General features: G+C 40.5%; 1 long non-coding RNA gene across 1 annotated transcript in view; it reads right to left on the bottom strand.

Moving 5' to 3' along the window:
- The window catches only part of LOC121853874, a 55,117-nt gene extending 35,335 nt beyond the window's left edge, over positions 1-19,782 (bottom strand). The window contains exons 1-2 of the long non-coding RNA XR_006086420.1: positions 19,579-19,782; positions 14,621-14,771 (exon numbers count right to left, since the gene is read on the bottom strand). This is a non-coding gene — a long non-coding RNA (uncharacterized LOC121853874). The remainder of the gene's footprint in view (positions 1-14,620; positions 14,772-19,578) is intronic.
- Between the last annotated feature and the right edge of the window lie 7,394 nt (positions 19,783-27,176).

Raw genomic sequence — 27,176 nt, forward strand, 5'->3', positions numbered from 1 at the left:
ATATATGTTTTAATTAATGTTTCTGAATTTCTTTTTGATTGAATTCTTGTTTATGTGTGCAAATTGAACAATACAATTCATTAATAATACGAAGAATATTAAAACACATGAGGAGACAAGACGTCACTGTTTTTGTTGTTTACAAAACCAGTGACTGATTGGTTCTACATATAAAACTGAAGAAAATAAGACCCTCGTTGTAGCTGTAGTAAAATTAGTATGGTTGTTTTAAGTAATGTTATTTAATGTTAATAAATGGAACAATGGAAGTAGCTAACAATTAAGGGTAAAAAAAAAGTGAGATCACGTATGTAAGTGAGCACATGTGAAAACATATCATCATTACTGTACATAAGAATATGAAAGCAACACTTATTTACTGTTCATATATATTTTAATTAATGTTTCTGAATAAAAAAAAATTCTACCCACCAGTGGTAATAAAGTTGAAAACATAAGGACAGCCAATGTTGTTGTGTGTGTGTTTTGACTTGGATGACGAAGGTGTATTTAAATTTGGAAGATTTTAATTTTGTGGGGTTTTTACAGTCTAAATGGGTATCCAAATATGAGAGCCTACATATAAATAAACAAACATTCCTGCATTTGAGACCAGCAGACAACCTTTAGCAATTCCTCAATAGATGGCGCTGCCGCACCACTGCCATTAGTAAACAAACCACACAGCAGCAAGGTTTTTTTTTTTTTTTTGCAATATATCAACAATATTAGTTAAATCAATAGTTTTATAGTACTGTATGGAGAATACTTGTAATAGTTAAGTACAGTAATGAGGTAACAGTCTTTGTAGGGGCTGATTTCAAAAACCTCTGCTACAACTCATCGACTAGCATCCTGGAAGACGCATGGTAATTTTCGAGGTATATTTTTGTCATAAAAAGTGAGTCTTTTAAGCCGAAAAATACGGTATTATTAGTGATAACATAACTCCACATGCACTAGTTGTACAGTATGTTATGTGAAAATTATGTGCCTACACAGCAACCTGCACTTTTCCACGACATCATGAGCCTACAGAGAGATGTGAGCATTATTACATAAAACCTGGTTATACAGTACAGTATACATAAATACCATAAATGTTAGCATCATTAGGCGTATCATATGTCCCAACGGGATGAAGAAAATGTACTAGTTGAGACTGTGTGTGAGAAGGACCTAGGTGTGTATGTTGACAATGAGCTGAAGTTCTCGGGCCATTGTGAGAAGAAGGTAAATCAGGCAAATAAATTATTGGGTCTTATAAGAAGGTCGTTCAGATATCTAGACGGTTCGTCCCTCGTGACGATCTTCAGGAGTGAAGTGCTTTCCCATCTGGAGTACTGTCGCCCCATCTGGTCCCCGAGATATGCTAGGGACTGTCAGTTGGTTGAAAATGTTCAAAGGAGGGCCACCAAACTGGTGCCTGCACTTCGGCACCTCAGCTACCCTGAGAGATTGGAGAGCCTGAACTTGCCTAGCTTATACTACAGACGGGCAAGGGGGGACCTAGTTGAGGTTTATAAGCATTTCAGGGGGCACTACTCAGTTGAGTGTCCTTACTTGGAGCTGGCGGACGCTCGCCCCACAAGGGGTCACAGCTCAAGATTGAAGAAGCCGCAAGTCCAGAAAACCGTGAGGGCAAACTTTTTCGGAGTGAGGGTTGTGAACTCTTGGAACAATCTACCAGAGAGTGTTGTGGCGGCGCCGAGTGTGAGCTCTTTCAAGAGAAGACTTGACCAACACTGGAGCGGGTTCAGGTACATTCAGGAGCCGGTGCATGCCCAGTATTTGCCAACAGTGCGTGACAGAGACGTGACCGATCGCCCGGGCGGCTAGCGAGCCGATCTTTTGGTGAAGAATATAAATTAAAAGAGACGTGACCGATCGCCCAAGCGGCTAACAAGCCGATCAGTGGCGAAGAGGATAAAAGTATTACACATGTACCATTTGTATGTTAATTTAAGAAAAGTAATGTTCAATATAATGTTTCATTAATATTGACTAACAACTATTTGACCTAATGATAACATACACTGTATACACCAGGTAAATTACACGATAGCACCAGGGCCGGATTCAGGAGTGGGCAAAGTGGGCAGCTGCCCAGGGGCCTCCACATATTACAATATTTTATTTATTTGTTTATTCATTTGGATTATTTTTATTTTCATTCTTTAAAATTCATGTTTATCCATTCCATCACATAAAACTATGTTCAGCAAGAAGCGTGATAGAAATTAGGCTAGCTACTCCTTGAAATTCATGAATACCTGGTTCCTCCTAAGATGTCCCCACACACAACGCTTCCGTGACGCCTGCTGGACCACCACTTCACGACCCCCTGACGGAGAGACGATGATCCTCCCCATACTGGGCAGATATTTTGTAAATAACATTGATTATGTGTTAAAGGAATATCCTTCCTTCCTTAGGCTTTAGTAAGCCCCTTTATAATATTTATACTGTATATACTTGTCACACTTGCCAGATGCTTCTGGTGTCATTGTACAGGGGTACCTAGTGACAGCACTAGGATCCTGCTTCCTCTATCAAGGAATAAACAATTGAAATTGAAATTGAAAATTGAATACCTGGTTTTCCTATGAACCATCTATCAGGGCTGGTCGACTTGAAACCACATGAATGACTCCAGTCATGTCTCACTTTTGTGTGTGTGTGTGTGTGTGTTGGGAATTTGTACACTATCAATAAATATACAGTTAATTAAAAATTTCTCAATGGTCTAATTTCCTCAATATAACTGCATATGGCTTCACTCGCCACCCCACCCTCTTGGGTAGTTATAATGAGGGGGGCCTCCACAAAGAGGCTGCCCATGGGCCTCCACAGGTCTAAATCCGGCACTGGATAGCACACCGAGGGTAAATGGCCAACCTCAGCAATTGTAGCTTTAATGTTACAAATATACAAAAGTTAGTTGAAATATTTGACAATTATTTCACAGTCTACAACATTTCTTGGCTCCCAGAAAGATTTTTATCTTAAAAAAAAAAAAAAAAACATGTACCGGTAACCTGACAATACAGTAAAGTTATTATAAATTATTATTATTCAGTGTGAAAATTTCCTCCGTTAACTACTCCAAGTTTACCTATAAAACCCATGGTGTACTGTGCACATCATTGTCATCCCTAAAAACCCCTTTAATTCATATTACGCTACATAACATTCAAATAGACCGTGCTTGTAGAATCTCAGAAAACGGGAAACACTGATAAAGAATAACTCACCTACTGAATGTTACTGAATTTATTTGATGAATTGTACCCAGGTGCGGGTATATAATATTAAGTGTATGTACTCATAGCATTAAGGAGAACTCAAGGTATCTATAAGATGGTTGGGAGAGTCCAACCAGTACGGATTAGTGTACTATAAGGGCTGATTGAAGATCGTGTTTGAAGGTCATTCTATGGACGTCTGTGAACAATTAGTGATCATAGCTCCCACTGGTGGGTGATGGAAATATACAGAAAATTGATTTAGAAAAAGGATAAATGTATCAGACCTATGTGAAGTGTTGGAGGTGATCCAGAAACTATACTTCAAAGGAAATATCTTGTATGCATCGGTGTGAACTTAATACACCTCGTTATCTCGTGTGACGTATACCCACGCTGGAAAACTCGGGCATACCGTATTGATATTATAACCCAATGAATTTACCCAGGAATTAGCAAACCAGAACCTTACCTTAGTGTGTAATTTAGGATTAAGATATGTATTTATAAGGCATGAGGTCACAATAGATAGGAAAATGTTCAGGTGAGAACCATAAGAAATCAAAGTGAAAATTAGAAATTGGAAACTGTAGGCCTGGTTCAGTGAGAGACGCGAGGCACCGCCCTTAGTGATGCCTCGACTTCTCCCAACACAGGTCAGTGCCCTTCATCAAGCTTTATTCAGCCCTAAAAAGACTTATCTAGCAGTTTTTACATCTTAAAACCTTGCCTGATATTATAAAGTGAAGTCATAGTGTACTAGTGTGTGGTGATGAAAGCCCCTCAGGCACTATTCTTAGTGATGCCTCGACTTCTCCCAACACAGGTACCAAGCGTCAGCCATTACCTCCCCTGTGAGGGACGCACCATGGGGGGCGCGTTTGCTCACAGTGGTCATGCACCTCCACTGTGAATCTGTGGTTACCCTACATATCACCACCCAGGATAGGAGAAAATCACTGTATACTTGAGAACCAATACTGGTATGATTAACTGGGAAGTATCCCATCTGCTCATCAAGAGAAGTGTAATGAAAATAATAGTTGTTCTCCTGATGAAGACCAACTCTTTTTGTAATGTACCAGGTGATGTTATACTGAGAAGGAATGACCGAGGTAAGGAGGTCAATGATTGCAATTAATGTAAGACATCTGTTGTTGGGCAGTGTAACTAAAATCATAGTTGTTCTCCTGAGGAAGGCCAACTCTTCTTGTATTTTGACGGGATGCAATATGTTTTATAAGGAATAAATTCGTTAAGACATGTTATTGTTTCATCCTTCTTTCCCGTATCGATTTGGTCAATGAAAAACCCAACCCAATGCCTGGTTCACTCTGCCCGCTACCTGACGAGCTACATACTGTCCAGAGGGGGTCTGGTGGCAGCGACCTTAAAATTAAGAATAGAGTTAAGTTATCCCCTTAGAATTAGTGACCCCAGAATTTGGCAGTATAATGGGAACAGTGTTCAGAGCCCAGTCTCCCATAGAAAGAATTTCCCAAGTGAATAAATATTTTTAAAAAATGGTACAGTAGCTGTCATTGTAAAATTAACAAAAATATATGGTTGAATTATTATTTACATTAATATTAAGAAATAATAATTTAAATATTTTCAGATTTAGAATACTGTACTATACTTGTTGATTATATTTTTTTAACGGGGAATAGCCCACCCGGGCACAGGTCACCGACCCACAACGGGGCCAAAATATACGAATAAAAATAAATTAAAACTAGAAAAGAAAAAGATTGTATTAATCTACACCACGAAGATGCCGAAAACCAGCTTTTTGAAGTGAGACGGATTGTATGAGTATGGAAACACATAAGAAGGCAGAGCATTCCACAGTTTCACTGTGTGAGGAAGGAAGAAAGTACTATAACGGGTTATTCTAGTGTGACCGACATCCACACAGAACGAGTGGGCACCGTGGGTAAGACGAGTGTTTCGAGCCCACGGCCTTGCCGGCAGTACACAGGATGCCAAATCCACCAAACATTGCCCATTAAATACCTGTAAAAGAGAGAGTGAAGCAACATTGTGGCAAAGAGAAAGGGAAGAGAGATTATCAACTGAAGGAGGAGAGTTAATAAGATGAAATGCCTTTGATTCTACCCAATCTAACAGTTGGAGAGAGGAAGTGCCACCCCAGATAAGAGTGCAATACTCCAAGTTAGGATGAATGAATCCCTTATAAACTTGAAATATCTGCTCAGGAGTGAAGTAGCATCTGTACAGCATTCCCAGCTTTCAGAAGGCAGCTTTAGCAATGTTGTGGATGTGTGGCTTCCATGACATATTTGAGGAAATGGTGAGGCCTAGCAAATCTATTTTAGAACTTTTGCATCCTGAAATGTGATTGGTGAGAGATCATCTAATTTGGAAAGTGTAATTTTTTTTTTTTTTTTTTTACGGGGATTAGCCCACCCGGGCACAGGTCACTGACCCACATCGGGGCCTGGGGGGTAATAATAATAATAATAATAATAATAATAATAATAATAATAATAATAATAATAATAATGCAAATAACAATACAGTAATAATAATAATAATATTCATAGTAAATAAAATTATAATATAAAATACAAAATTGAAAATAAAACAAAATAAAAATTATAATAATACAGTACAGTCAACCCTCACTTTACGCGGTCCCACATTCCGCGTTTCCACGTTTAAGCGGTACCCTGCCGGAACCCAGGATGCTCACATTCCGCGGTGCGTGTACGGCTTTACGCGGAGAGTGTCCGGCTCGACGCAATTTTTAGATTCGCCCCACCCGCCTGCTCCCGCTTCCTCCCTCCTCCGACTCCGCCTGGGCAAGCCACGCGGTAAGGTTGCGCAGTGCATGTCTCTGTTGCGTTATCACTGACGTCATATGACGTATCGGACTGTGATTGGCCATGCATCCCTACCTCCCTCCGCTGCAAGCTGTAATTGGTTTAAAGTAATATGATGTGTCCACCCGGGGGAGGGAGGGAGGGAGGAAAGACGACGCTTGACCTAGCCGCGGCAGTTTCATCCCTCCAGGCCACACCGTGTAATCGTGCATCCATTGTTCTGTAAAATGGCTTCCGCCGGACCACCGCCCCCAGAGAGAAACCTTTCCTTGCCTGGACCCAGCCGCCCTAAGCCCAAGAAGACACGACGTTCTTTAAGCTACAAGGTGAAGTACAAGATCATCCAAGAGTTAGAGAAAGGAACAAGACAGGTTGATTTGGCGCGCTAGCATGGTGTGAACGAATCTACGATCCGGACGATACAGAAGGATGCAGCCAAGATAAAGGAGCACATGAAGATCACAAAGTCTACAGGTGCTTCTATGATCAAGTATTTCCACAACCAGGTGCTTCTCAAGACAGAAAAATTACTTGTGAGCTACTTGGTGCGTCAGGCGCGACGGAACATGGCGGTTGACACGCGCTCTGTTAAGGAGTACGCACGTGAACTGTATGCTGCAGTGTCACGAAAGATGGGAATTACAGAGCCCAAACCCTTTAATGTTTCCTCTGGGTGGTTACAGAGGTTTAAGATCACCAATATAAACATTGGTGGTGAAGAAGCTAGTGCTGACCGTGCTGCGGCTAGGGAATTTCCTCCGTTTTTACGTGAGATTATGGAGGAAGGACAGTACACCGACGACCAGGTGTTTAATATGGACGAATCTGGTCTTTTTTGGAAAAAACTAACTTCCAAGACCTTCGTGTGAAGAATGCCAGCAAGATTCGGGGCCCGAAGATGCAGAAGGAACGCATCACCGTCCTGTTTACCACCAATGCCTCCGGTACCTGTAAGCTCAAGTTATCGGTGATCCACACAGCCCGCACGCCTACAAGAGCATGGACATGAACAAACTAAATGTCCACTGGCTGACCTCACGTAAGGCGTGGATGTTCTCTACACTGTCCCTCTCCTGGTTTGATGACTGTTTCGTTCCTGATGTAAAGAAATTCTGTGAGCAACAGAATGTGCCATTCAAGATTTTGTTGCTGCTGGACAACGCACCAGGACACTCGCCCCTACTGTTAGATCGTCACCCCAACGTAAAAGTGGTCTTCCTTCCTCCCAACACTACGTCTATATTACAGCTCATGGACCAAGAGTTAATCTGTAATGTAAAAGCTGCATTCTCAACAAAAAAATTCAAGCTCCTGAAAGACTACGCCAACACCAGGGAAGAGTTGCGTAACCTGAGTGACACCACCACCGATAGCAAGAGCGAAGACGACGAGGATCAACAGTTGGCAGAGCAAAAAATACTTTTCAAACAATTCTGGAGAATATTCAACTTCAAGAAAGCTGTGGACTTCTTGGTGGAGGCATGGGATCAGCTGTCTGTAGCAACTGTTCGTCACGCATGGAGACATGTGTTGCAAGGCATTCCGGGCGTAAGGCAGAGTCAATCTGTGACCGGTGATGTTCAGACTGTTGCAGTAGCAGTGGACCTTGCCAGAGAAGCTGCGCAGAGTGTTACAGCTGCAGGCTTCTCCGAGACCACCAACGACGACATCCTGGAGGTGATAAGAGATCCTGATGTGACTACCGACGAGATGGTAGATGATGATGACGTCAGTGAAGAGGCAGGTGGTGCGTCATCCCAAGAAGAACACCGCTTATCCCATAGTAATGTTAGGGGTGCCATCTAGTGTGTTGAGAAAATCAAGCTCCTCCTTTCCGACGACCCTGACGCAAACAGGTATGAAATATTCACTACCCAGCTGTTGCAGACTATAGAGCCCTACTTCAAGGTTTATCACGGCAACATAAACACCAGCCGTCAGCAAAGCATAACAGAGTTCTTCGCCTGCAACCCACCACAGCCAGCCCAAGTCAGTGACAGAGGTAGAGACAGTGAAGATGACTTTGAGGGATTTGTCAGGGAGGCCCTGACAAGTGTGGATGACAGTGATGGTGACTCACCTGAGGGCCAGAAGCCTGCCCTCTGCCTCGGAACCAGCCTCCATCCCCGTATGCCGACCCATCTCGTCTACTAACGTAAGTGTTCAACCTAACTTTTAGTTTTCCTAACCTAACCTTTATTTTTTCTAACTTAACCTTTATTTTTCCTAACCTAACCTCTTCTATATTAATTGTTTGTGCATACCATCATAAAGTTAAGATAAAATTTTTACTACAACATAGTTGTGTGTCGTCAAAAAGTGGAGTTTGGGGGTCGGCCCGGTCTCTATTTCAATTAATCCCATATGTTATGTTGTTCACTTTACGCGTTTCTCACTTTCCGCAAGTACCCTGTGGGTTATATTAACCGCGTAAAGTGAGGGTTGACTGTACAGTGGTCCCTTGGTTAACGAGCACAATTCGTTCTAGAAGGTTGCTCGTTAACCGAAAAATTCGTTAACAGAAACCATTGTTTCAATGGGTTTTTGGGTAATTGGTTCCAGCTCACCAAAAATTGCCTAAAGTCAACAAAAAAGGTAGTAAAGTACACTTACTTTGAGGTGTGTATGTAAAAGGCTCCAGGATGATGATGGGAATTAGAATGGGGGTGGAGAAGGGAGAAGAGAAGGCATTGGGGTGGAAGAGAAGTCACCCCATGGTGCCATTTCACCCATAAAATTTTAGTTCACTTGGTGTAATTCAAGATTATTTTCTTTAAATCAACACTGCACTGCATTATATATTGTCAATATGTAAAATAAATTTCAAAATGACCAATAATTTGACTGGAAACACAGAAAAAAAGCATTTATGTTGAAGAGAGTCTGAAGCAAGATGTTACCTCCACCGAAAAGACACAGAGACTGACGCCTGTATTGTGTGTTGACAGGCTGTTTGGCGTGCTAAAAACTCTTTTCCCTGTACAATACTTAAATTATGTTAAATAATTGTTAAAATGACTAACAATTTTAATATAAGACTTTTAAAATTATTGAATAGTACAAACTTCTTGATATTTACTAAAATAGTAAGGAATTTAAGCCCTAAAACCGATTACTGTATTGGCGGACTAATATGACAGCAAGTGTGCAAGCGAAAACATGTGGAGGGCGCTCTTAAGGAATTCATTAATCGAGGGAATGCTCATTAACCGAAGTTAAGAATCTTATGGAAGGTAATTCGTTAACCGAGGCGCTTGTTAACCAAGGGATCACTGTAATAATAACAAAGAACCATATAGAAATATAAAAATGAAAAAAAATCAAAAGTGAGAAACATTATATGTATGTTGTGTTGTTAATAGAAAGAGAAATAATTGAGACCAAGCAATTGTGTGTAAATGAAGCAGAAAGTCAGATGCTCTAGAAACAGATCTAGTTTGAGAATTAGGGAGAAGGGAAAAATGTGAAGAAGAGTGAAGAGTAGAATCATCATCGTAAGAATGGATAGAATTAGTCGTAGTGTGAAGAAAATCATTGATAAAAAGAAGGAAGAGAGTAAGTGAAAGAACAGAACCCTGTGGGACACCACTATTGGTAAAGAAAGAGCAAAAGGTCGATCCCTCAACAACTACTGCCATGGACAGGTTCTCAAGGAAGCTAGAAATTAGAGAAAAAAGTGGGGAAGTTTAGAAAGCAAAGACTTGTGCCATACCCTGTCAAAATCTTTGGAGATGTCGAGGGCCATGACGAAAGTTTCCCCATAATCCCTAAGAGAAGATGACCAATGATGGGTGCAGTAGGAGAGCAGATCACCAGTAGATCTCGCCTGGCAAAAGCCATACTGGTGATCCGACAAAAGAGAGGAGCGTTCAAGGTGATGGAGAAAATGAGAGTAAGATAGTTTCGAAAATATAGAGGGATGAAGTTCGGGCAATTGGGCGATTGTTAAAGGGATTAGAATGGTCACCCTTCTTCGGGATGGGCTAAGCCAAGGCATGACCCCAAGAAGAAGGAGAAGTTTGGGTTTTGAGGCAAAGGCAAAATAGGCAAACAAGCACAGGGGCCAGAATTTCAGAACACTCCCTCAGAACACGAGGGAGTATTCCGTCTGGTCATGCTCCTTACTCACTTCCAGATTGGATAACACACCAGCAACCCTACGAGTGGAGATTATAGGAAAGTGCATAGGTTCAGTAGGAGGAGCAGGAGTAGGAGGGGGTAGAATTGGAATCGTCTAAGGTGGAGTTAGAGGAGAATAAGGTGCCAAAGAGATTAGCTTTATCAGGGGGAGGTCGGAAGAGGGAGTGCAGAAGTTATTGCAGATGTTTTTGGTTAAGGACAAGAAGGATTTACTAGAAGAAGAGTTAGCCAGGACAGCGGTCTTTCTTTTTATAAAATTCCGCCTGGTCCTATGAAGAATAACCTTACAACGATTCCTAGAAATAATGAAAGAGGAGTGGGTAACAGAAGGAGATACAGGTAGTTTCATAACTTGATACACCCTCTCTCTCTCCCTACATACAAGAGAACAGGAGCAATCAAACCATGATTGTTAAGTGAAAGTTTTGGTAGAAGATGGAATAATGCACTCATACCACCCTGTATAACCCCAGCAATGCTATCAGCACATACCGAGGCATCCTGGGTGGAAAAGCAACATTCACCCCAAGGAAAGTCGGAGAAGAATTCTAACAAGGTTCGGCAGTTTGCCCTTCAATAGTACCATAGTTGGCGTTTGGAGGGGGGGTGGGGAAGGTGGTCGTGCCCATTTTGATTTAATAAAAATAAGATTGTGATTAGAAGACCCTAGGGGGGCAGAAATTGAGTATGAATAGTGTGAGGAGTTAGAGGTAAAACAAAGATCAAGAATGTTAGTAAGTTGATCGTCCTGTAATCTCCCCATTAGCCAGAACAATTGGTGCAAACTTTTCTAGGAATGAGAAATCTCCGGGTAACAAGACAACGCTCTCAAACCAGGAAAAAATCCCGGTAATTATTCGAGATATGACTGTCCGCCGTTTTTCATTGAAAATGGGTTTAAAAATACACAGTTTTCACTTATTTTATTAGTGGATAGCGTCTGTATTATGTTGTGGAGAAATATGAAAATGGTTGAAATCAAGTGCTAACTTAACTAAACCAAACCTAACCTATATCTTAACTTGCCTAGATCAAGGAAACTGAGCATTTGCACAAGAAAATGAATAGAACTGCAAGTAATCAACATAAAAAAAATGGTGTCGAAAAACATCCCACATCCCAAATTTTTTGGGGTAATAGAAAAAGCATCCAAGAATTTAAATTAAATATCTCGCATGGGCAGACACTATCCCACGTCCCCATAATGATTCAGAGTGCTGGGGAAAGTTTTCCGAGTGTCTAAGAGAGTCTAAACTACCTGTATGCATCTCATCTGGCTCTGACTAACACTCTCCCATTATATTTAGATCGTGAACACAAGCGAAAATATTTATGGCTAGCAAAAATGTGTACATATAAACAGGGCCGGATTAAGCTTAATAGGGGCCTGAGGCACAGATCAACTTGGGGCCCCCTATCCTCAAGGTGTATATATATACTGTATATAGCAAGAAAAAAATATACCCAAATTTATCAATGATTTCATCAATATTAAGATTCTGCAAAATAACGCATTCAATGTTCATAAGAGACAGAAAATTGAGACATTGCTAGGACATCGTTGAACGAAGTTCATGTTTTATATGCTTCAACTTCGAGAATGTTTGGATTTGGGGGCCCCTTAGAGTCGGGGGGCCTGAGGCCAGTGCCTCAAGTGCCTCATGGTTAATCCGGCACTGCATATAAACTTTGCTTACATCTGTTCTAATTGTGTTAGAGATGAATTTTATACCATAATGATCCTGAATAAATTCTCCCCAAGGCTGTTTCAATAAAAAATCCTTAAACAAAATATTTTGACACCATATAATGATGGGGATTCAATTCTTTTATGAAAAAATTTAAGAAATGCTTATACAGTACCATACCAGAAACTATAAATTTAAGTTAAAAATAAAAAATTACCTAAAAGAATGGTTCAATAAATATATATATAAAATTCTGATACAGGCATGCAAGGTGTGATTGGAGCGGTGTCACTGCCAAGAACTTTTTCGTAGTGAGGGGTGTAAACTCTTGGAACAATCTACCAGAGAGTGTTGTGACGGCACGGAGTGTGAGCTCTTTCAAGACAAGACTTGACCAACACTGGAGCGGGTTCAAGTACATTCAGGAGCCGGTGCATGCCCAGTATTTGCCAACAGTGCGTGACAGACATGACCGATCGCCTAGGCGGCTAGCGAGCCGATCTTTTGGTGAAGTAGATAAATGAAAAGGAAAAGTAATCAGAGACGTGACCGATCGCCCAAGCAGCTAACGAGCCGATCAGTGGCGAAGAGGATAAAAGTAAAAGTAAAGTAAGACTGAAATTTTCCAATGTATTGGGGAAAGTTTCTCCCAAGTCTAAACTACAGTGACCCCTCGTTTAACGAACGCCTCGGTTAACGAAATTTCGGTTAACAAACTGCCTTCCATAAGGATCTTCAATTCGGTTAACGAACAAAAAATTCGGTTAACGAATTTCTTACGAACCGACCTCAACATGTTTTCGCTTGCACTGGCCGGGCAACCAGCTTTAGTATCAGTCCGCCAATACAGTAATCGGTTTTAGGGCTTAAATTCCTTACTATTTTTGTAAATATCAAGAAGTTTATACTATTCAATAATTTTAAAAGTTTAATATTAACTTTCTTTAGTCATTTTAACAATTATTGAACATAATTGAAGGTAAAGAAACTAGTTTCTGGCGTGCCATCCAGCCTGTTAACACACCAGACAGGCGTTAGTCTCTCTCTGTTTTCAGTGGAGGTAACACCTTGCTTGAGACTCTCTTCAACTAAACGCTTTTTTCTGTGTTTCCAAGCAAATTATTGGTCATTTTGAAATATATTTTACATATTGACAATATATAATGCAGTGCAGTGTTGATTTAAAGAAAATAATCTTGAAATACACCAAGAGAACTAAAATTTTATGGGTGAAATGGTGCCATGGGGTGAAATCTCTTCCACCCCAATGCCTTCTCTTCTTCCTTCTCCTCCACCCCCATTCTAATTCCCATCATCATCATCATCATCCAGGAGCCTTCTACATACACACCTCAAAGTAAGTGAACTTTTCTACCATTTTTGTTGAATTTGGGAAATTTTCGGTGAGCTGGAACCAATTACCCAAAAACCCATTGAAACAATGGTTTCGGTTAACGAACTTTTCGGTTAACGAACAACCTTCTGGAACGGATTGAGTTCGTTAACTGAGGGGTCACTGTAGTCATCTTGCAAGGAGCAGTATTTATTTATGCAAACATCTCTGTATATGTACAATCCAGTATATTGCAAATAAACAAAATACCAGTAATGTACATTCATCCAGAGATCCAGCGACCTCAACCTGGACCTCATACTCGCAATTTTACGTGGCAATACTGTACTGTACTTGGTAAAGTAAGGCTGTATGTAATTGTGATTGTGACTGGTGGATATATTTTTGGCTGTATCACTGCCAGGTTAAATATTAAACAAACCTAAGCTAACATTTTTATAATAATAAACTATTCATCATTATTTTAGATCATGAGAAGTTTCCAAATGTTCATATATTTGCTTAAATAATGAATAAAACTTGATGTGAGAACCTAACCCAACACAAACCTAACCTAAGCAGCCTGGTATTGTTTTATTTTTGGTCATCTAGGGAATCTTAGGAACTTGACTTTTGAAATAAGTAGTTTAGACAATTCTAAGACACTTTTCTTCTATGACGTTTCCCTCACAAATGACCTGACCTAACCTCCTAACTGCGGGGCTCCGCACCCCCTATCCCTCTGCCATATGCAAGTCATAAAAGTAAAGTGTTTTAGAATTCTCTTAACTACTGATTTCAATAGTCAAGTTCCTAAGATTCCCCAGATGACCGAAACTAAAACAATAACAGGTGGGTTAGGTTGGGTTGGGTTAGCTGGAGCTGGATTAGGTGAGGTTGTGTTGGTTTATGTTAGCTGGAGCTGGATTAGGTGAGGTTGTGTTGGTTTATGTTAGCTGGAGCTGGATTAGGTGAGGTTGTGTTGGTTTATGTTAGCTGGAGCTGGATTAGGTTAGGTTGGATTAGGTAAAGTTAGCTTAGGCTGGGTTAAGATAGGTTACTTTTTTTCATTAAAAAACGAAACTACAGAGTATCCAACAGTAAACATATTTTGACATGTTCAAAAATGAAAACCTAACTAAAGTGTAACTTGTTTCCTACATTTGCCGAGAACAATGAAAAAATATTAGTCCTGACTAATATTGACGACTAACCCGCCGACACATTAATTGTTTTGATGTTTATATTCTTACTTTATTTAATCTGTGAGCTCTGATATGATAATATTTAATTTTTTTTTTGGGGGGGGGGAGGGGGATTTTGCTTCCTTGGGTAGATAATTAAGCAACTTGGCATGCACTACTTTACCTTTCTCATTGGTGATGTGGCGGTACACAGCCAATCATCTCCGATCGACACCAGTCGCCAGTGTACAGTAAATCCTTGATAACTCAGCACATATGGGACTCTGGCCTTGCTGAGTTATCCCAAATTCCAACTTATCGAGGCACTTCCCCCTCTTAAAAAATTAAAACAATAACAAATTATTCACCCATGTTTGTGTACATGTAATTACTTAATGTAAAAAAGTAAAACTGACCAGCACTGCAGGCGAAGAGTAAAGCATCATAGTAGGTGACACAGAGGCAAGGTAGTTGACACAGGTGGTCAGATATGGCAAGATTTTCCCAGATAATTTTATATAACTCGGTATTTCCCGAGTTATACTAATACAATCCAAGAGCATATCCATGCCGAGTTATACGAAATTCTGAGTTATCGAGGGTTTACTGTATGTTTATGAGCCACACTGTCTGGGTGGCTGCACACACTTCTACAAAAAAATTTTAAATTACACCATATCATAGTAAATTCTTTCTGTTTAATATGCCAGGAGGGTGGAGTCTCACGGCTAGGAAGTTAGGTAAGATTAGGTAGGTTTTTTGGTTAGGTTGGTGAGGTCTTCTATCAATGCTTCTGCATTTTCACTGTGTGTTTTGGTGGACACTGTCGTAGTGTTGGCAAATGTGTTGAAAAGTGGTAATTTCTAAATTAAACAGAACCTAACCTTAGTTGATAAGAAAAACAAGCAGCAGAAACGTTGTCAGACCTCACCAACCTAACCAAAGAAACCTACCGAACCGTAAGGCTCCACCCTCCAGACCCCCCCCGGCATATTAAACAGAAATGTAAGAGTAGCCATCCAGTCCATGTGGCTTGTAAACATACACTGGCAACTGGCATCAATTGGAGACGATTGGCTGTGTACCGCCGCATCACTGCCGAAAATGACAAAGTAGTGCATGCCAAGTTGCCTAATTATCTACCAAAGGAAGAAATTTCCCCCCAAAAAGGATTATGATATCAGAACTCACTAATGAAAATATAGTGGGAATATAAACACCAAAACAAATCACGTGTCAGTGAGTTAGTCATCAAATTAGCCCATTTACCAAAACTACACCAGTGTCCACTATAAAAAATAGTGAAATTGGAGTTTTTAAATTTGTTTTTTATGAAGTCAGGGGTGGGTCAGTCTTCAATAATTATCCTAGCCCTATAAATTGAAAAAATAAATAATAATATATTTTTATAGTAGTTCACACAACATTCCTACCCCAAATCTATTACAATATTCGAAAAAGATGTCTAATTTTAAGATAATTTTCTTCTATTACATTACCGTCGGAAACATATAATAAAGGAGATAGCGCATGCCAAATCGTTCTCTATATAATTCTATAACAGTGATTCCTTCATATGCTGAGAGTCTGGTTACGTAAAAACACAGTGAGAGTTAGGTTAGGTCAGGTTAGGTCATCTAAAAAATGTTAGGTTATATGTTTTTCTAGTGTTTTTGGAGCTTTGTATTCACTTGGCCATGATTTTGGTCGGAAAATGCTTGATTCTCTCCCCCACCCAAAACCCAGGTTCCCAACAGGATCCCCTATCTTGTCGGGACCATTTCGTCACCACTGCTTTTACCCGTTTCGTCACCGCATTAATTTCTATCACCATTTCAAGTGCAATTCTTTCCAGAAAATTCTTACATAATTAATACATCAATATATGCACAAAAATAATTGTTGCTTGGGATAGAAAGGAATTAAAACACCTAGTTTACACAATTATATTATGAAATTATGCCTTGGCACAGCAATACATTGAATCATGCAAGAATGTCACAAAGACAATTTATTAAAGACGAAAAAAAACATAAAAACGTTATTACTCATGCAAGCATGTCACTTAAACTATTTATGAAAGACTAAAATGAAACAAAAATAATAACAATGTTAGTATGCCTCACTTCAACAATATGTGAAAGACTAAAAGTAAAAATTAAATAAAAATATTGTTTTTACTCATGCAAGCTTGGAAGAAGACACTGACAATTTTCAGGAAATTAGAAGTGGTAATATATTTTCTTCATATTCATCCCACAGCTTCCAGAGACGGGCTTGTTAGTCATGATTTGCTTTTCTTGTGCACAATTTTAGCTTGTGCTCAGCAACAAGCTGTAATTGCAAATCAACCATTGAGACTTCTGTGTGAAGAAGAGGGACAAGGTGGTATAGAGCAAGATTGTTGTTTGCTGCTCGGTGGTTTACGCACTTGTGCCAAAATCCCAAATCACCTCATTTGTTCTATATTTTGTTTATTTACCAAAATTTTAATAGTTTTCTTTATTAAATAATTAATATTCATTGAGACTGAATGTGAGAAGGACCTAGGTGTGTCTGTTGACAATGAGCTGAAGTTCTCGGGCCATTGCAAGAAGAAGGTAAATCAGGCAAATAAATTATTGGGTCTTATAAGGTCATTCAGATATCTAGACGGTCCGTCCCTCATAACGATCTTCAAGAGAGAAGTGCTTCCCCATCTGGAATACTGTCACCCCGTCTGGTCCCCGAGATAAGCTAGGGGCTGTCAGTTGGTTGAAAATGTTCAAAGGAGGGCCACCAGACTGGTGCCAGCACTTCAGCACCTCAACTACCCTAACAGATTGGAGCACCTGAACTTGCCTAGCTTATACTACAGACGGGCAAGGGGTGACCTAATTAGGTGTATAAGCATCTCAAGGGGCACTACTCAGTCGAGTGTCCTTACCTGGAGCTGGCAGACGCTCGCCTCACAAGGGGTCACAGTTCAACGTTGAAGAAGCCGCAGGTCCAGAAAACTGTGAGGGCTAACTTTTTCAGAGTGAGAGTTGTGAACTCTTGGAAAGATGTCAGAAAATGTTGTGATGGCACCGAGTGTGAGCTCTTTCAAGACAAGACTTGACCAACACTGGAGCAGGTTCAGGTACATTCAGGAGCCGGTGCATGCCCAGTAGTTGCCAAGTGCGTAACAGAGATGTGACTCATCGCCCAAGCAGCTAACGAGCCAGTCAATGGTGAAGAAGATAAAAGTAATAATAACAACAATTCTTCATTTGTTCTGCATTTTGTTTAGTGTATTTCCAAATGTTTTAATCGTTTTCTTTATTAAATTTAATATTCAGGTATAATAATAATTCTTCATATGTTCTGTATTTTGTTTATTTACCAATGTTTAATAGTTTTCCTTAGTAAATAATATTCATAGATAATAATAACACAATAATTCTCGAATCGTCTGTATACATGTGTAATTTCTATTCGTGTAAAATAATAACTTGCAATTTGTCACTAATACCAGCAACTGATAGTGGTGACGAAACAGATTTGATATTGGTTACGAAATGGGTTTCTGGTGACGAACCAGGTTGATGACGAACGGTGACCGTAAAAAACCCCAACGGACAAAATCCGTCTCATATATATAATATAAAATAAAACACTTATGTTTAGGTTAGGTTAGGTAAGGTTAGGTTAGCTTAGGTAAGTGTTGATAAATGACAACCCCGTTGGGGTTTTGTCATGGAACCGTGATGAACCAGGTTGGTGACGAACCGGATTGGTGACGAAATGGGGGTGTATCCCTTGTTGGGGGTGGAACAGGGCGATAACTAAAAAAACAGCCAATTTCCGACGGAAATCAAGGTCAGAACCAATCAAAACACACACACACACACACACACAAAACACTAGAAAAACATTGGGTAAATTTGCATTGTCACACCGTTCACTTTGAGCAAGTAAAAAATTTATTTTTCTAGTGTATTTGTGTGTGTTAAGACCGAATATGACCATCATTTTTGGCGGAAATTAGCCGGGTTCTTTTGCGATTTTTTTTCGTTTGACGTTTCCTGAAAAAAAAGTGGCTAAGCGACTAAAAAATAAAAAAAAAAACACTAGAAAAACAAAAACCTAACCTAACCTAACTTAACTGACTCTCACTACATGATGGAATCACCTATTTCTTACCTTATTGTCCTGGTTCTTGTTCGTCGTTGGATTCTGGGATTCTTACATGCCACATATGTTGGTCTTTGCGATATTTACATTCAGTCTTGCTCTTAAGACACTTTACTGAGGTTGGAAGAACACCATGCGATCGAAAAAATGCTATAGTTTCTACGTTTTTTTTTTTTTTCAAAAAACTCGCAATCAGTTCTATATACTTTAAGTGACATCCATCGCAGACTTCCATGGTCGGAACTGAACTTGAATTTCAAAATATGAGACCCAAAATAAAACTCGATTTTGATTGAGCCAAATATACTCTGATTTAAACCCAAAATCATTTTAATTGGTTCCAAAAGAAAAAACGCTTTTGATTGGCCACGTGACGTGTACGAGTACGCATGTGCATAATGATTTATGAAGGAGATGAGAGACACGCAGTGTTGGGTGAGAGGCACACGATAGTGGCGGGAGGTTAATGGAAGGAAATAGAATTTTGGGGGGAAAAGCTATCTCCGTTATTATACATTTCCGCCGGTAATGTAATAGATGAAAATTATCTTATAATTAGACGTCTTATTCGAATATGATAATAGATTAGTGGTAAGAATGAACGGTGTGTAAACGCAATAATTCCAAACAAATTTTTGACTTTCTAACAGTTGTGTGAACTACTATAAATTTATCTAAAACAAACAAAACAGGTAAAATGCTTGTTTATTTTAACCCCACACTCTCCTCAAAACCCAGCCCACCGTGGGGTGTTAATACTGAAGGAGGAGAAATAGGGGTAATGGGCCATTACTTAAAAACTAAATATTTACACATGAAAAGTTATCAGTTCACCAACTGAGTTATTTCCAATTAAAAACAATGAAAAATAGTCTCCCGAAGTCCCGATACTGCACTAGGTACAGTAATTAACCAGATCCTAGTCTGACCCGAGATAAGTTACGGACATGTCATTGAGACATAGTATCGTCTCATACTAAGTCTTACCTCTTTTTTTTGTATGTTGTGTTCCATCCAAAATACACTACAGCAAAGTAATAAAACTATACAATGTTCGACTATCTATTTTAGTGCAGACTCTGCAGAGAGTTTAATAACAACGTAACAAAAAGAACACCAATCGTACCAGGACAACAGGTATGTCTAATCCTTGTTCTGTACAGTACGTGATCCACTGCTTCCACTCTCAATATTTTAAATTTCTCAGATGAGCTTCAAAAATTCCTGAGATTCCATGAAAATTCCTTGGATTTGTTTATTGTATATATACATATATATTTTATATATCTTATGTAAAGGCAAATATATGAATAAAATAATGCTTCAATACTGACGACAAAATAGCTTAGGAAGATGCCAAATGCTTCCAGCCACAGTAACTAGCAGTACTTATCCCTGCCTTTACACCATGGTGTCATCATATTTTTCTGGTGTTCTAGATATACATACATATCCATAAGTACATTTGGTAAAAGGGGTAATGAAAAGAAGAATAGGCATAAAGAGTTTCAATTAATAAAATATCTAACTTACATTTTCCCCACCACATTCAAAACAAGCCATGGAGCTCGCTCAGCTGATGAGCGGTCCTTTAAACTCCGTTGACCGTACCCATTTTCTTTAATTCCTGTGTGTGAGACTTAACTAGTATGAGAGTCTTAGACACTTCACAAGACAAAGTCATCTTCATCATACACAATCATATTGGATTCATTAGATTTTGCACATTCCTGAGAAAATTCCTCATCATGTTTTACTAGACCAAACATTCCTTAAAATTGGGAAAATTCCTTAAAAATGGAAGCACTGATCTGAAATGAATGGAGCAGTGTTGCCGCTTAGTTCACATCGGCCAATGCTATGCGTCACATAAGAGAAACCGTGTAAAATTATTGAGTAACTAAATTAAGCAGGAAATAAATGGAAAATATACAAAGACGATATTTATTGATATTGAAATACGTTTTATTTGGGTATGGACTAAAAAAGAAGTCGTAATACGGTTTAGAAAAAAAGAAATTAATAACAAAATGCGCCGTTATTTCTCCATTTTGTAATGACATACAAAGATAATAAATAATACATACACATGGTATTTACAATTAATCATTATGATGCTTTGCATATACTGCCAGATTCTGGGGTCACTAAGTCTAAGGGGATGACTTAACTCTAATCTTAATTTCTAAGGGTAGCTGCCACCAGACCCCCTCTGGACAGCATGTAGCTCGTTAGGTAGCGTGCAGAGTGGACTAGGCATTGGGTTAGGTTTTCCATTGACCAGATCGATAAGGGTAAAGAAGGGTGAAACCATAACATGTCTTAATTGATTTATTCCTTATAAAACATACTGGTAAAAAACATATACATGAATTGGCCTTCCTCAGAAGAACAACGGAAATGTGGTTACCCAGATGGGCCCCAGACTCTTACAGTGATGGCGTGTCATCCACTCCCTTGAGAGACGTAGAGCGAGGGGCGACCTGATAGAGGTGTATAAGTGGAAGGCAGGGCTAAACAAAGGGGACATTACAAAGGTACTCAAACTATCCAACCAGGAGCGAACTCGCAACAATGGTTTTAAATTAGACAAATTTAGATTTAGGCGTGAAATGGGTAAACACTGGTTTGGAAACAGAGTAGTGGATGAATGGAACAAGTTACCAAATATCATCATTAACTCGAATACGCTGAATTGCTTCAGACATAGGTTGGATGCTTATATGAGCAATAGGGGTTGGGTGTAAACGGGACTACCCAGTATGGGCCAATAGGCCCGCTGCAGTTTCCTCCTTTCTTATGTTCTTATGTACTTATTGCATAGCAATCTGTGACCACCTTACCTCGGTCATTCCTTCTTACACTATCCCTTAACACATCAGACTGCTCCACCTGTATGGAATATAGCACCGTCGGTTATCATACATAGTAGCACCATCTCAACACACATGTTACACTCCATACCTGCAAGTATGGGACTCCTTGTGACTTTTAGGTATACACAACAGGCACCTCGTTCGCACACCGCCCTCGGTGGGTAAAGACGAGGGCTTCGCCTAGAGACATACCAGCACTATTTCTACGCCTGGTATTATAGGTCGCTCCAAGTGACGACCGCAGAGTTTCTCACGGTCTTCTTATTTGTGACTATTCATTTGGAGTGGTGCGCTGGAAATCCACAGGTTCACAGTGGATTGGCATAGCGGGGAGTAGTCACCACCTGTTGTGACGCTCAAAGGGATAATGGCGGCCGGGCGGTAAGGCACTCCGACCGCATGGAACCTGAGGTGACGGTAGAACGAGGAAGACTGAGAAATAATGCCTGACGGGCGGTTATCCCACCCCTTAACACATTCCTATTACACTTATATATCCGGCAAAGCTTTAAACTGTAATGACTTTTATTTATAAACCTTAATTATAGGGCGGGATATAGTCCGCTAGGACACTGACCTGAGGTGACGGTAGAACGAGGAAGACTGAGGGCATTGCCCCTCCACTCCTCATCACGTAGGCCTACAGTTTCCAATCCTTAATTTTCACTTTTGTTTCTTTATGGTTCTCACCTGAACACTTTTCGATATATTGTCAATCATGCCTTATAAACACATATTTTAATCCTAAATTACACACTAAGGTATGGTCTTGGGTTGCTAGTTCTTGGGTAAATTCATGGGGTTATAATATCAACGTGGCATCCGAGGCGGGTACATGACGCGCCTTGAAACAGAGGCTGAATGTTCATGGCGGGGGTGTATCAACTTCACTTAAAACTGTAATGAAGGATCCTCCTCTCACACATTGCACAATTTGAACACAGACATAAGATTCTCTGATCACTGTACCTGTCGTGGGTATATGTCACGTGAGGATACGAGGTGTATTAAGTTCATACCGACGCATACAAGATATTTCCTTTCAAGTATAGTTTCTGGATCACTTCCAACACCTCACATAGTTCTGATACATTTATCCTTTTTCCAGATCATGGTTCTCATGTATTTTCATATGATATCTGTGGAAGTTATGTTCGCTACACTCTCACAGACGTAAATAGTACGACCTTCAAACCCTGATCCACACTTAGTCTTACAGTACACTAGTCCGGCTCAACTGGACTTTAACATTCATCTTATGGATACCCTGAGTTCTCCTTAATGCTATGAATACATACACTTAATATGATATAACTGTACCTGGGTACAATACAACACATGGTCTAGGAACATTGAGTAGATGAGTTGTCCTTTATCAATGTTTCCCGTTTTCTGAGGTTCTACAAGCGGTGGATTTGAATGTTATATAGCGTAATATGAATTAAATGGGATTTTTAGGAATGACAATGATGTGCGCAGTACATACAAACCGAATCAAATTTTCACCTGGCTCGTATGAAACACATCCTCCACAGTTGTGAATCACTTCAGATGAAATGATTAGAGATGTTAAAGTCTGGGTAGAAAGAATATTTCTTTGCTTAGTTTTGGTCAGATTCACCCTGGAAAAGATTCTTTCTACATCAACATTTGATGTGGGCAAAGACAATATCTTCAGAACAAAGTATGGGAGCTAGCGGAAATATGGTTCACTAAAATCATCTTTCATACTTTACATTTCCTTATAGAGTAGCTCTGCATTTCTTTGATTTTTTAGATAGTCTGGAAATTTTATGTTGTCAATGGCTCTCCACTCATTATCCAACTGCTGTTTGTTCGTTAGAGTTATTCTAGGGAAAACGTTCATTAAAGGTAACATTGCAGGCATTTTCACCCTCGACTGCTCTTTTAAAAAAATCTACTGATAATACAGAGCACATCTGCATAGGTTCGTTACCAAACGGAAACCTTTTTTTTTCGTTTCTTTGCAAGACATAATCACTAATTGCCTGCACCGATTCATCACATCTTCTATCATGTTGTAGTGGACGTCTCCCCTACAAACTGCGTAGCTGCATCCCACCTGCGACGCCTTCCCTAGCAACCAAACGAGCGGCGTCACCGTATCCTAGCAACTGAACCAGAGACCGGCGCCTTTCTCGGGTTTTCCCAACATGACTCATAGAGAACTCGCGGCTGCTGGGTATATAAGCTCTGTCTCTCCATTGAGATTCATTCTAGCCTCTCTTCTTGAACAAGCAACACCTCCTCCTCCGCCGCTGCCTGGCAGCCCTCGCCTCTCCTCCGCCTGCCTGGCGGTCCTCGCTCCCGCCAGCGAGCATGGCGACCCACCTGCTGTCCTTCTCTGAGCTTCCTCACCAACCAGCGCTCATTCTGGCCCATCTTCCTGAACACGCAACACCTCCTCCAGCAAGCTCCACGCTGTCCAGCTTTCATTCAACCAGGAGGCCAGCAACAGGCAACATCTTCTCTAACGAAGCTCCTGCACATCTACCTCCTTCAACACGCTACTCACCGAACGTCTCTACTGAGCAGCTCCTCACCACACGGCACCTCCAGCACCAGACTGTCTATCATATAACTTATATTATACAAGAAAACCACCTTAGTGTTTCCATCCATCCTGAGTGCTAGACAACATTATACCACGAATTCCTACAATGTCTTTCTTGTCTCTATATTCTTCAGACTGGAGATGACCATTAATTTCTATCCCAAGATATATCTGATTAAGGGGGAGGAATTTTGTGTTGTCTTGAGGATCTATATTTGCTATACTTGAGATCCTGTTCACTTCATCTCTCTTCATGTAACTCCACAGTACATCACGGTAAAGATCACTGCATCTTTTATGCAATACAATACTGGTATTGAAGGTTCATGACGCTGGAAAAGAAGGTTTATGTTATTAAACTTTGGCAACATATTGTTGAGAAAATGGAAGTATAAGCATATGGATGGATCATTTAAGCTTTCTAGAATAGAAGAAAGTGTGGAAAAATTTTCCTCCATACTTATGCTGGTAAAATATAGTTTCAAAGGTTCTCATTACTCTATCAGTCTGCTATGTGATAAGAAAGCCAACGTGTTTGACAGACATGAAAGATCGTATTTACTTTATCCTCTTCACCACTGATCGGCTCGTTGGCCGCTTGGGCTATCCGTCACGTCTCTGTCACGCACTGTTGGCAAGTATAATACATTTGTAACCGGTCGGAATTTACTGGACTTTTAATTTTTCACTTGACTTGGGGTTTATTAAAGATTATTAGATGGTAAATGCAATGGAAGCGCCCCTTTGAAAAAAATCCCGAACCAGCACAAGAGCACTTAACTTTACTAAACAAAATGAATTGTCCGTGACCCGTGGAAGGATAGCGTCTGTGACTGGGATGAATGAGACACACTGTAAAATTTACACTTATATTCCCTCCAACACTACAAACACAATCAAATAGTGGTACACCAATATGCGCACTTCTTAACCTGAAATTATTAGAACCTCAGGCAATGCCTCATTAGAGGATAATAAGTTTAAAGTATTAAGAAATGTTGCTTGCACACATGAACCAGGCCTTAAGGGCTTTCAACAAAATATAAATCACTGAGAAAATGGTATTAAAAAAATAAGAAATTAATAAATCTACAATGAATAGGCCTTAAGGGCACTCACCAAAATAATATCCAGCACTGAGAAAATGGTATAAAAATCAGAGCTTATTAACTCCACATCCTTGAACACCGAAGGGTCAAGACGTACCTGGCGCTCCTCTCGGAGCAGCCAGGTCAACTGTTAAGTTGGCCCATACCAACCCCCTCCCCTGAACCCTCCTCCCCACCGGAATATCAACAAGTTCTCGCTAGAAGTTACAATTTCATTTAGGAAAGGAACGGAACCAGTGTTAAACCGAGGTGAACAGTGGTGAACAGTGCTTAAGTCAGTGAGAACAACCAGGGAGTGTAGTACTGTGCCTTTAGTTAAATCAGTTCATAGTTGTCATCAGTGAATGCAGAAGAGACTATAAATAACTTAAAGTTGGCAATCGAGCTGGTAAGGACAACTGCCAGCCTATTCGTGTCATAGGTGCCACAGAGACTTTAAATTTTATTTTGTTTGTGTGCTTTCTCAAGGACTGAATGTGTGTTTATAATACACCACTCACAGGGAGATACAGTGTACACAGTGATAGTTCATAGTGTCATCAGTGACCGGAAGTTGTAAATAACTTAAAGTGAGCGCTCACTAGCAAGCAAGCTGGAAAGGCACCGTGCCAGCTGAAACCAAGTCGTGTCATAGGTGCCACAGAGACTTTAAATTTTATTTTGATTGTGTGCTTTCTCAAGGACTGAAACTGTGCCTACAATACACCATTCACAGGGAGATACAGTGTACGCAGTCGCAGACGACAACTCTATAGGCAACAGAGAGTAGCTAAGTACTTTTTCTTTCTTTATTTTTTTGACATAGGTGTAGATTTATACACAGTCTGCCCCCCCCCCCCACAACAACAACAACCATGAGTTTGATATGTGATTACTGCAGGGAGACGTCGGATATGGAGGATATAGGCCTGACAATGCAACGTTTAGGAAGTTACTAACTGCAGTAAAGCATGATGGCTTTTACTGGTATTGCTCTGGCTGCATAGTCAAGGTGAATGAAGCGATTGCAAGCGATAAGGGAACGTGTTCACTAGGGACGAAAATAGATGAAGCAGGAGCCCTGCTGGTTGACAAACTGGAGCAAGTTGGGAAAGAGACCCTTGCTAAGACTGAGGAAGTAGCTGATAGAATGGAGGTGGTTGCTAAGAGGAGTTATGCTGACGTATTAGGAGGGCCATAGGGGGGGGGGGCGGAGAGTAATGCAGAATCAGCACAGGTTCTACAGTAGATTGGGACTTTGAAGAAGCGTGTCGAAGAAATGAAAATTAACGGACCTACTGTTAGGGGAGAGGAGGAACAACAGGAACGGCTCCAGCGCAGGAACAATGTAATAGTTTTTGGAGTCACAGAGAGCCAGGCGGAGGGATCTGTGAGTAAGGAAACACACGATAAGGTGCTGTTTCAAAATATTTGCACAGAGGTTCTGAAGATTCCATCAACCCCTCAGGATGTGAGGAGGCTGGGACAAAAGCAGGGGGCTAAGCCTCGCCCCCTCAGGATCACACTAGTGAGTGAGGAGGAGAAATGGTAAGTTATTCGGCAGGCAAAAAACTTAGCAAGGAGCCAGGCATTTCGGGATGTATTCATTTACCCAGACCGCACGGTAATGCAGAGGGAACAGCACAAGAAGCTCCTGCAGGACTTGAAGCAGAAGAGGGAGGAGTCGAGGAGGAACGGGGACAGGTGTACATGGGTTATACTCAGGGGGAGGGTAGTGGAAACAAGTGTGCCGACACAGGGCCAGGGGGCAGCAGTGCACCCTCCACCCACTCAACCCCCCACCCGGGAGGCGGCACCAGCTCAGCCTACCGGACAGGAGGGGACGAGCGCCGTGTAAACAATGACATTTCTACCCACACCCTGCAAAATACAGTGTGCTTAGCAAATGCTGCAGCTTCTGAGAATGTGGGGGGAGCGGCTTTATTACTAAGAGCAGAGACGTTACCGAGAACAAATTCTGGCTTGAATGTCATGTACACTAATACTGACACGTTCCTTGATAAGAAAGAGGAGTTTGAAACACTA

The sequence above is a fragment of the Homarus americanus genome, unplaced genomic scaffold, assembly GCF_018991925.1.
Source record: "Homarus americanus isolate GMGI-L3 unplaced genomic scaffold, GMGI_Hamer_2.0 scaffold18703, whole genome shotgun sequence".
Classification (NCBI taxonomy): domain Eukaryota; kingdom Metazoa; phylum Arthropoda; class Malacostraca; order Decapoda; family Nephropidae; genus Homarus; species Homarus americanus.